The sequence below is a fragment of the Mobula hypostoma genome, chromosome 21 (genome assembly GCF_963921235.1).
Source record: "Mobula hypostoma chromosome 21, sMobHyp1.1, whole genome shotgun sequence".
Classification (NCBI taxonomy): domain Eukaryota; kingdom Metazoa; phylum Chordata; class Chondrichthyes; order Myliobatiformes; family Myliobatidae; genus Mobula; species Mobula hypostoma.
In genome coordinates this window covers 29,446,552-29,459,037 of record NC_086117.1, presented here as the reverse complement: position 1 = coordinate 29,459,037, position 12,486 = coordinate 29,446,552, and positions in this window count along the sequence as shown.

The following is a 12,486-nucleotide window of genomic DNA, read 5'->3' as shown; positions in this document are numbered from 1 at the left end:
TACATATGGCAGTTATTTCCCATGGTAGGGGAGTCTAGGACAAGAGGACACAACTTCAGGATTGAAGGACATCCATTTAGAACTGAGATGCGGAGAAATTACTTTAGTCAGAGGGTGGTAAATCTGTGGAATTTGTTTCCATGAGCGGCTGTGGAGGCCAGGTCATTGGGTGCATTTAAGGCAGAGATAGATAGGTTCTTGATTAGCCAGGGCATCAAAGGGTATGGGGAGAAGGCTGGGGAGTGGGGATGACTGAAAAAATTGGTTCAGCCCACGATTGAATAGTGGAGCAGACTCGATGGGCCGAACGGCCTACTTCTGCTCCTATATCTTATGGTCTTATGGAAAGAGTACAGAGAAAATTTACAAGGATGTTGCTGGGACTTGAAGACCTGAGTTATAGGGAATGGTTGAACATGTTAGGATTTAATTCATTGGAGTTCAGGAAAATGAGAAGAGATCTGATGTAGGGAGCTTCTTCACTCAGAGGGTGGTGTGAGTGTGGAACAAGCTACCAATGGAAGAGGTAGAGCTGAGTTGAACTGTAAGATTTAAGTTTGTATAGGTACTGTCACAACCAAGAACTCTGATACAGGGCCTGTGCTCCCTCGCAGGCAGATTACGGAATAGATTCATATAACCATATAACAATTACAGCACGGAAACAGGCCATCTCGGCCCTTCTAGTCCGTGCCGAACTCTTACTCTCACCTAGTCCCACTGACCTGCACTCAGCCCATAACCCTCCATTCCTTTCCTGTCCATATATCTATCCAATTTAACTTTAAATGACAACATCGAACCTGCCTCAACCACTTCTGCTGGAAGCTCGTTCCACACAGCTACCACTCTCTGAGTAAAGAAGTTCCCCCTCATGTTACCCCTAAACTTTTGCCCTTTAACTCTCAACTCATGTCCTTTTGTTTGAATTTCCCCCACTCTCTATGGAAAAAGCCTATCCACGTCAACTCTATCTATCCCCTTCACAGTTTTAAATACCTCTATCAAGTCCCCCCTCAACCTTCTATGCTCCAAAGAATAAAGACCCAACTTGTTCAACCTTTCTCTGTAACTTAGGAGATGAAACCCAGGTAACATTCTAGTAAATCTCCTTTGTACTCTCTCAATTTTAATGACCTCTTTCCTATAATTCAGCGACCCGAACTGTACACAATACTCCAAATTTGGCCTTACCAATGCCTTGTACAATTCAGAGTCATGAGTATACATGTTCCAACCAATTAGTGTTTCATTCTGGTGGTATTTAACTCCCCTCCTCTCATTTCAGTCGTGTCATGATGTGACCAAAAGCACAGCAACATCAACGCTCCCTGCTTACTGTTGTCCTGGTTCCAGGAAAGAGGATGACCGTTCACTGTGACTGGTGTTGTTAAGGAGCAGTATATATTTAGTATTAAGCTACTATTGCCAAGCCACCTTATCAGTATAATATTTAGTTTGAAAATTCTAGTTGATGGCCAGTTGGACTCGAGTTCATTGTCGTTCCTTTAGTTCTGCACGGTTCCTATTAACGTCAGTGAATTATTGATCCACTACAGTGTGTGTGTGTCTCTCTCAGAACTTGGGCCATAACTGCACACCTCTTGTCAGCAAGAAAGTGGACAGCAGAGAGGGAACAGCTGACCTTGGCCCTGATATTCTCCACCCAGATAATGTGGGCAATAGCACATAGTAGGCCCCTCAGGTCCTTTGAGCCACGCCGCCCAATAATCCCCCAGTTTAATCCTAGCCTAATCATGGGACAATTCACAATTAACCTACCAACTGATATGTCTTTGGACCGTTGGAGGAAACCTGAACACCTGGAGGAAACCCACGTGGTCACAGGGAGAACATACAAACTCCTTAAGGCAGCGGCATGAATTGAACCTGGGCCATTGGTACCGTAAAGCAATGTGCTAACCACTAAGCTACCATGCCACCTTAGGAAAGAAATTACAGTCAATGGGAGCTGTTTTAGAACATAAGGATGTAAGAAATAGGAGCAGGTCCATTTAGCCTGCTCTGCCATTCAGTAAGATCATGGCTGATCTGACCATGGACTCATCTCCACCTACCTGCCTTTTCCCCATAACTCTTTATTCCCTTACTATGCAAAAATCTATCCAGCCTGTCTTAAGTATATTTACTGAGGTAGCCTCCACTACTTCGTTGGGCAGAGAATTCCACGGATTGACTACTCACTGGGAAAAGCAGTTCCTCCTCATCTCCATCCTAAATCTACTCCCCCAGATCTTGAGGCTATGTCTCCTAGTTATAGTCTCACCTACCAGTGGAAACAACTTTCCTGCCTCTATCTTACCTATGCCTTTCATAATTTTATATGTTTCTATAAGATCTCCTCTCATTCTTTTGAATTCCAGTGTGTACAGTCCCAGGCGACTCAAGCTCTCCTCATCGTCTAACCCCCTCATCTCTGAAATCAACCTGATGAACCTCCCTCTGCACCTCCTCCAAGGCCAGAATATCCTTCTTCAAGTAAAGAGACCAGAACTGCACACAATACTCCAGGTGCGGCCTCACCAGTACCCTGTATAATTGCAGCATAACCTCCCTGTTCTTAAATTCAATCCCTCTAGCAATGAAGGCCAACATTCCATTTGCCTTCTTGATAGCCTGCTGCACCTGCAAACCAACCTTTTGTGATTCATGCACAAGCACTCCCAAGTCTCTCTGCACAGCAGCATTACCATTCAAATAATAATCTGCTCTTTTATTTTTCCTTCCAAGGTGGATGACCTCGCATTTACCAACATTGTACTCCATCTGCTAGACCCTTGCCCGCTCACATAACCTATCTATATCTATCTGCAGACTCTCCGTATCCTCTGTACAATTTGCTTTTCCACTCAATTTAGTAACATCAGCAAACTTAAATACACTACACTCAGCTCCCTTTTCCAGATCATTAATGTATATCGTGAACAATTGTGGGCCCAGCACTGACCACTGCAGCACATCGCTCACCACTGATTGCCCACCAGAGTAGTACCATGTATCCCAACTCTCTGCTTTCTATTAGTTAATCAATCCTCTATCCATGTTAATAAATCACCCCCAACTCTATACATCCTTATCTTATGGATAAGTTTTTTATGTGGCACCTTATCAAACACCTTCTGGAAATCCAAGTAAATAACATCCATCTGTTCCCCTCTATCCACTGCACTTGTTAGATCCTGAAAGAGCTCTAGTAAGTTTGTCAAACAGGACTTGCCTTTGCTGAATCCATGCTGCATCTGCCTATGGATCCATTTCTTTCCAGATGTCTTGCTATTTCTTCTTTTGTGATAGTTTCAAGCATTTTCCCAACCACAGATGTTAAATTAACTGGCCTATAGTTACCTACCTTTTATCTACATCCTTTTTTTGAACAGTGGTGTGACATTCACTGCTGTCCAATCCACTGGGACCTGCCTAGAGTCCAGAGAATTTTGGTAACTTATCACCAAAGCCTCTACTATAACTTCTGCCATTTCTTTCAGTACCTGGGATGTATTCCATCAGGACCAGGGGACTTATCTATCTTCAGGCCCACCAGTTTGCTCAGCAGAACCTTTTTAATGATAGCTATTCTATCGACATCCTCACCACCCATCGCATCCATAACATCTCTCTTTGGCATGTTAGATGCACCCTCCACTGTGAAGACCGGCACGAGATAGTCATTCAAAGCCTCGGCCATTTCCTCATTACCCAATATCGATTCCCCCTTCTCATCCTCCAAGGGACTTACACTCACTTTAGCCGCCCTTCTTCCCTTTATATAATTATAAAAACTTTTACTATCCATTTTTATATTTTGTGCTGGTTTCTTTTCATAATCTAGCTTCCTTTTCTTTTTTGCTCGCTTAGTGGTACTTCGTTGCTTTTTAAAGTTTTCCCAGTCTTCCAGTTTCCCATTACTCTTAGCGACTTTGTATGCACAAGCTTTTAGTTTAATGCCTTCTTTTATTTCTTTAGTTATCCAAGGCTGGTTCTCCCCACCCTTACTGTCCTTGCTTTTAACTGGAATATGCTTTTGTAGAGCACCGTGAAAAGTCTTCCACTGTTCCTCATCTGTCCCACCATTTAGCTGTGTTCCCAGTCTTCAATAGCCAAATCCTCCCTCACCATTGTTTAGTCTCCATTATTCAGGCATTATACACTGGTTTTAGATTGAACTATTGCACCCTCCATTTGTATGAGAAAGTCAATCATACTGTGATCACTCTTTCCAAGAGGATCCCTAACTATAAGATCACTAATTTTACCTGTCTCATTGCAGAGGACCAGATCTAAGATAATACATTCCCTTGTAGGTTCAGTAACATGCTGCTCAAGAAAGCCATCACAGATGCATTCTATGAAGTCCTCCTCAAGACTACCTTGACCAACTTTATTTACCCAATATATGTGCAAGTTAAAGTCCCCCGTGATAACTGCTGTTCCATTCTTACATACCTCAGATACTTCTCTGTTTATTGCCTGTGCCACTGTAATGTTATTATTCGATGGCTAATAGACAACTCCCACCAGTTACTTGTTCCCTTTACTATTCCTAATCTTTACCCAGATAGATTCAACATTCTGCTCCTTAGATCTCATGTCGTCTTTCGCTATCGCCCTGATCTCATCTTTAATTAAGAGCACTATTCCACCTCCCTTACCTTCCTGCCTATCCTTCCATATTACTGATATCCTTGGACATTTAATTCCCAATCTCTCTCCACCCTGCAACCACGCCTCTGTAATGGCCACTAGATCACACCTCTTTGTACTGATTTGAGCCACAAGTTCACTGACCTTGTCTTGAATACTACGGGCATTCAGATAAAGTGCCCTTACACTCATTTCAGAGCTGTTGGACAAACTCGAGGGCTGAGGCTCCTCCAGCACTGTCTCTTGGATCCCACTACCCACCTCGCTCACAGTCACACCCTCTTGTCCCTGACCACAGACCTAATTTGAGGCAGCTAATCTAATGGGTGTGACTCCCTCCTGAAGCAAAGAATCCAGGTAACTGTCTCCCCCGCCACCCCACTCCCCCGATGTGCCGCAGTATTTGAAGCTCAGATTCCAGGTCATCAAGGGAACACTTGCTGCAGATGTGGTCACCAGGAACCACGATCGAGTCCACCAGCTCTCACATCATGCAGCTACAGCACATCACCTGATCCTGCATCATCCCTTTATTGAATTAGCTGTAATTTAGAGACTTTTTATTCAACCACTGCAAAAGCTTTACTTACTACTTACCTGTGCCTCTTCTCCAAAACCTCAAGCTCCCACACCTACACTGGTCCCCTCACAAGGGCCGCTCTGCTTTGACCCTGCTTTACTTGTATTTGCTCCTGCTAATAAATCGCGAATCGATTGGTCTGCCGCTAATGCGCCGATCTCCACGAAACGCTCCTTTTTTAAACTCTTCTCCCCGACATGTGGAAATCAATCTCTCCCTCTCTCTCCCCCCCTCTCTCCCCCTATCTATCTATCTATCTATCTTTGAATCGATTGGTCCACCGCTAATGTTTTAGGATAGATGACTCAAACAGTGCCACAGATACTTTCAGAATAACAAGCCAAGTTCAAACCAAACTTCATAGAGGAGAAACTATGATTGGTACAGACTGGGCTGGTCGATGTGTCCGCGCAGCGCAAGGACTACTGAGAGAGCGGTAAACCCGGTCCCAGCTGAAAGAACGGGTGTCAGCCCTGGCAGCAACAGTCCGATAACTCACCGCAGACAGCCAGAATCAAGTGGCAGCGATTATTGTTGTCACAGCCGCCGTTCAGCAGCTTAATACCTTCAGCCAGAATTACTGACAGCCATCATTGCTCTCACTCCCAGCAACTCCAAGATCCTCCTCTTCAACAACCTCATCAGCTTCATCCATTAATGCCCTGACTGGACCAAAACCCCCACGAGGCAGATTCTCTGAAGACCCTGACCCCAGTGGCTGCAGGAAGTTTATTTCCTCGTGTGAGCTGATCTTCCAAGTCCAGCCTGGGTGATGAGGCACGGAAACTGGCATACATGGTGTATCTTTTAGATAACACCCCCCCCCCCCAACTCAGCCTCTTCAATGCTCGACAATGCCCTGCAGCCCTGTCGTTTCAGCATTTTGTCGTCGAGTTCAGGGGAGTCTTTTTATCTTCCAGTATAGGGTCATGAGACTGCCCACTGACTCCTGGAACTACAGCAAAGTAGAGGGACAGTGAGGGACTACGCAGTAAAGTTCCACACGTTTGCGGTGGAGACAAGTGGAATAAGAGATCCCTTATTGCCTTCCAGTGGGGACTGTGCGCAAGGGTCCAGCACATGATCGCAGAGCGTGATGAGCAGGACAGCCTCTGTGACCTGATTAATCTGCCCATTCAAATTGATAACTGAGCAACGGAATGGCACAGAACGCCTGAGCTTCTTACTCCTTAGATCATTTTTTTGTCTGCAACCTCTCCCATATTACCCAGTACACAGTCCGTGGAGGAGACAGTGCAGGTGGGACGCATGCCTCTATCTCAAGAGGAATAAGGTTGGCACAAAGGAACGAGTTCCTGACTCTATTGTGGTGATCCAGGCCAGTTCTGGGCTTCATGTCCCAAGTACTCAATCAAAGAGGATACCCGTCAGCAGGAAAGGGAGCTCTGATGGGTCAATTCCCCCAGCAAGTATCTTCCCCTAATTTTATAATGCCACCAGCTTCCTTGTTGTAGGTGTCTCAGACCCATAGGCTTCAAGCATTTAATGACCCCAAGGCAGGCAGGAACCTCATGCTCAAAGATGGAAATTTCTGACTCAGTAATTGAGAGAGAACATTGATGTCAAGACCCTGGATGGTCAGCCTCTAGTCACAGCAAGTTCCACCTTCCCACAAAGCCTCTCCAACTTGGGCAAGAAGGCAACCACAGTGAGTAGCTCTCCTACTGCCTGAATGATTTGCCTGAACTGCCACAGGTGTTTGGTCTTCCCCTGGTTATCTCGACACAACCCATGGTCCCTAAAGGTTCTCCAAGGGTGGGGCCTGTTCACATGTCTGGGTCCAGCTCAAACCCCTTTTAGTGTATCCCACCTGTGTCTATTGTTAGACTGGACCTGTCTGGCAATCTGGCTGAGTATGCTGAACCTCTTGAGGTCTTCAGTAAAAAGAAGGCCACCTCCACACCAGCCATATGACTATGCTATTGACCTCGTCCCCAGGGCCAGCTCTTTTCTCTCTCTCATCCTGAATTGGAGATCATAGAAGTGTACATCAAGAAGGCTTTGGCCTTAGGGTTTATCAGTCTGTCAACCTCGTCAGCAGGGGTGGGCTTCTTTTTTTGTGATCACGACAGATGGGAAGCTCCATCCCTGCATTGATTATTGGCCACTCAACATCATGGTGAAGAAGTGCTGCCCTCTTCCTCCCGCTTACCTCTGCGTTCGAACATCTCCAGAGAGCAACTATATTTTCCGAGATTTATCTGCACGATGCTTATAACATGGTTCATATCTGAGAGGGGGATGAGTGGAAGACAGCCATTGGCCATGATGAGTACCTTATGATGCCCTTTGGTCTGACCAGTGCCCCAGCTGTTTATCAGATCCTGGTCAAAGATGTGCTCTGGGACACATTGAATAGTTTATTTTCGTGTATTTGGATGGTATTGTAATCTCTTCCCACTCCTGGCAAGAACACGTCCAACATGTCCAGAGGGTTATCAAATGTCTCCTCACAAATAAACTTCATGCCAAGCTAGAGAAGTGTGGGTTCCATAAAGACCAGGTGTCATTTTTGAGCTATATACGTGCCCCTTCCAGTGTTCAAATACACCTGTGTACAGTTCAGGCAGTCACAGAGTGGCCCAAACCATCTACAGTCACACAGGTGCAGCTCTTCATAGGGCTTGTGAACTTTTATTGCCACTTCATCAGAAACTTCAGTTCCATTGCAGCCCCTATTAACGTATTCACCAAGAAGACCTCTGCAGGATTCCTTTGGACAAATAAAGCAGACCAAGCATTCTCAGAACTAAAGTGATACTTCACCAATGCCCCAGTGCTCCAACATCCAGACCCATCCCGTCCATTCATCGTCAGGTGAATGCAGCAGACATCGGAATTGGAGCTGTACTCTCTCAGCACTCTTCTTATGCCTTTCACGCATCCTTATGCCTTTTTTCCTGTTACTTGATTCCTGCCGAGTATAACTATGATGTTGGAAAGTGAGAACTTCTGGCTATCAAGGAGGCCCTGGAAGCATAGCGACAATGGCTGGACGAGGCAGAGCACCCCTTTTTGGTATGGACTCATCATAATAACCTCTCCTACATTTGGGACATCAAGAGACTCAACTCCCATTGAGTCCGTTGGGTTCTCTTCTTCAGCAAGTTTAACTTCACCAACACCTACCATCCCGGCAGTAAGAGTACCAAGGTCAATGGTCTCTCTGGCAGTTCGATTTGTTTAAGGACAACACCAATCCAGAGCCCATCTTTCCTCACTCGTGCAATTGCTGCTCCCATGATTTGGGGAATGGAGGTGGAGGTGAGGGCTGCCCAACAGTCAGATCCAGGCCCAGGTTGGAAACCTCCGAGCAGGCTGTTTGTCCCTGCCACAGTGCATCCCAGAGTGACGGCATGAGGTAACTCTTCCTGTCTGATTGGGCAGCCAGGAATTCAACAGACCCTAGAATATATCAAGAGATGATTTTGGTGGGCATCTATGTCCCAGGACATCCACGACTTCATCTTTGCCTGTCCCACTTATGCCACAATAAGATCACTCAAGCACCCTGCAGATCCGCTATATCTGCTGTATGTGACTCACTGCCCCGGTCCCACTTTTTCATGCATTTCATCACCGGTCTGCCTCCATCTGTTGGAAACACTACCATTCTGGTTGTTGTGGACTGATTCCCCAAGGCTGCCGAATTTGTTACCTCTCCCCAAGCTCCTGTTAGCTCATGAGACTGCCAGCCTCATGGCCACATGTGTTCAGGCTGCACGGCTTCCCTCAGGACATAGTGTCTGATCAAGGACCACAGCTCACATCCCATTTTTGGAAGGCCATCTGTTCTCTTGTGGGAGCCACAGCCATCTCATTTGATTTCTACCCCCATTCTCACAGAGAGTGAACCAGGAGTTGGAGGCAACCCAGCACCACCTTGCCTCTTCCAACCCTACGTCCTGGAGCTCCCAAATGGTTTGGGCAGAGATCGCCCACAATAACCTCATCATCCTCTATTGGCATCTGTCCCTTGGAATGTCAGAAAGGATTCCAGCCACCGCTCTTCCCTGACCAGGAGATTGACTTGGGATTTCCTGCTGCAAAACAGTTAGTCCAATGCTATAAGTGTATGTGGAGAAGAGCTAAGGCTTCTCTGCTGTGCGCTCAGAAACAACATGCCCGGTAGCCTGATCAGCTCTGCTGACAGAAGAGGACGTTCAAGCCAAGGGAGAAAGTCTTGTTATCTATAACGTCTTGTATAGATTGCAGTTACCATCATCAATGAAAATTCACCCAGTGTTCAACGTTTCCCAGCTCAAGCCGGTGACAATCTCCCCCTTTGCCCCATTCACCCCCTCCCCCATTCCCCTCCTTCCCACTTGGTGGATGGGTCCCTGGTCCACTCTGTGCTGCACCTCCTGGCATCTCGCTGGGTGTGGGGCAGATTCCAGTATCTCATGGATTGTGAGATTTGTGCCCTGAGAAACATTCTTTGGTTCTGGCCCAAAACATCCTAAACTATTCTCACATCCGGAACTACCAGCAGGCACAGGTCTCTGGCACCTCAGGAGTTGTGCCTAGGGAGGCGGGCCCTGTCACAACCACAAACTCTGCTGCAGGGTCTGTGCGCCCTCACAGGCGGGCTGCGGAACGTGTTCGGCAAATACCCTCGTGAGCTTGCACTTTCCAGCCAATTAGTGTTTCATTGTGCTGATATTTAAGTCCTTTCCTCTCTTTTCACTCTTGTCAAGACTCGACCAAAGGCACAGCAATGTCAGCATTCACTGCTTACCGTTGTCCTGGTTCCAGGAAAGAAGACGCCCATTTAGATTGACACTGTTAGGAAACAGTCTTTATTCAGTATTGAGCCTCTATTGCCAAGCCATTGTATCAGCATTAGATTTAGTTTGAAAGTTCTCATTAACAGTCAGCTGGACGAGCGTTTGTTGTTTTTCTTTAATTTTTGCACAGTTCCTATTAACGTCAGTGAACTCTTGATCTGCTTCAGTGTCTCTGTCTTGGCACTTGGGCCATAACCAAGAAGATGGATGAGATGGGCAAGGATGGCTTTGGTTTGGGTGCAGGTAGAAGGGACCAAGCGGAAGACCAGGTTGGCATATAGTAGATTAGCCAAAGGCCCTATTTCTGTGATTTAGTGCTTAATAACTCTATAATAAAAATAAAACCATTTAAAAATTCAGACAACCGCATCACCACTGGCTTACATGCCAATTCTGCCTAATTAAGCTGGAGATCCTTGTTGAGGTTGTCCAACATTGAGCCCCTTGCCTGAATGCACCATTTCTCTGGGCTGTCCATCAACCTTAACCTTCTCAGGTACGAAGGTCTGGTCAAGATGACTGTCTCTAAAAGAGAGGACTCCTATGAGATGGAATGAGCACTCTGTTTCAAGCAACAGAACCCCAGCACTTTGCTCCAGAACTCGCCTCTGATGAAGGCTTTGGGAGCAATTTTTAAATCCTTCTGTTCAAAGAGATGTAACTGATTTAAAAAATAATAATAATAAGGTAAAATAAATTAAATTCAAAGCAAATCAAAATTTAAAATTATTAACAATTAATTAAAATAATAAGAAAAAATAATATAGCTCAAACACTTATCCTTTTCACCTCTTCAGAAACATAATCAGAATCAGGTTTAATATCAGCGGTGTATTTTCGTGAAATTTGTTGCCTTCCTGAGAACAATGAATGTGCTATAGTTCTTTGATCAATTTTACTGATGTGCAGCTGAGGATCAGACGTGAAGTGCATCCTGTTCCTCTCCTCAATATATCAGTGCAACTTCGGTGACATTAATGGTGAAACCGGTTCTGGAGAGGCTGCCAGATAGACCGGCATAGGAGCTTTGCTAAAGGACTGAAGTTATCCTGTGAATGTCAACTGGAAATGTCTGGTCAAATTTCTGGAAAACAAACCCGAAATCATTGTTACATTGATAAAGCATTGCTGCATAATTTATTTGGGCAAATAAATATGTTTGTTGGATGCATCTAAGCACAAAGAGGAAACCTTGTCCTGAAATATTGCCTTTGTTACCCTCAAACCCATTCTTTCCACTATTTCTAAATAATTACCCTAAATTTCCTACTGCCAGGAATACATTACCTCTCCAGAGGAATGACTGGTCCTTATAATATGTAATGCATGAAACTCCCGACCCATCAAGAATCATATTTCCAATGTGTCTTCTCCCCTGATTTTGCCTCAACTTTTTTCAAATGGTGAGTTCCAAATTCCAGTTCTTCAGTGAGCAATTAATGGGAAATTTGAGCAGGTTCTTCAAGTTGAGATTCATGAACTGTCATCAATCCCAATGGGATATGCCTATATGAGGAAGGAGGAAAAGCAATCAAATTGTTCCAGCAGACAGGAAAGAAATAGAAGTAGAGGAATCAGATGATCCCACTTCATCAGAAATGGTTCTTAAAGAAGTTTTGTTTTAATTTATTTGTTTGATATTTTGTGGTAGTTCTACACTCAGTGGTCACTTTATTAGCTACAGGAGGTGGCCACAGAGTGTATTCCTGTAACTTTGTGGTCTTCTGGTGCTGTAACAGATCCACTTCAAGGTTCAACTTGTTGTATGTTCAGAGATGCTCTTCTGCACACCACACTTGTAACGCGTGATTATTTTAGTTACTGATGCCTTCCTAATAGCTTGAACCAGTTTGGCTATTCTCTTCTGATCTCTCTCATTATCAAAGCAATTTTGCCCACAGAACTGCCACACATTGGACGCCTTTTTTTTGGTTTCTTGCACCATTCTCTGTAAACGCTGGAGACTGTTGTGTGTGAAAATCCCAGGAGATCAGTAGTTTCTGAGATATTCAAACCACCCTGTTTGGTACCAACGATCTTTCCACAGTCAAAGTCACTTAGTTCACATTTCTTTTCCATTCTGATGCTATGAATAACAACTGAACCTCTTGACCATGTCTGCATACGCTTATGCATTGAGTGGCTGCCACTTGATTGGCTGATTAGATATTTGCATTAATGAGCAGGTGTACAGGTGTATCTAACAAACCAGCCACTGAGTATATACTCCTGGAATAAGATTGTAACAGGAAACAACGAATGAAAGTCGAAGAGACCTGAAAAAGGAAGTCTATTGAGGACTAAGTGAAGGCCAGTTTGGAAGCAATAGCAGGTAATCAATATTATTACTAGTACGCTCCACCTTTTTTCAAGTTAGTCAATTTGTTTCTATTTACTGCTTCACTAGAACCAAATCTGCAAGATGTCGACTTGTTA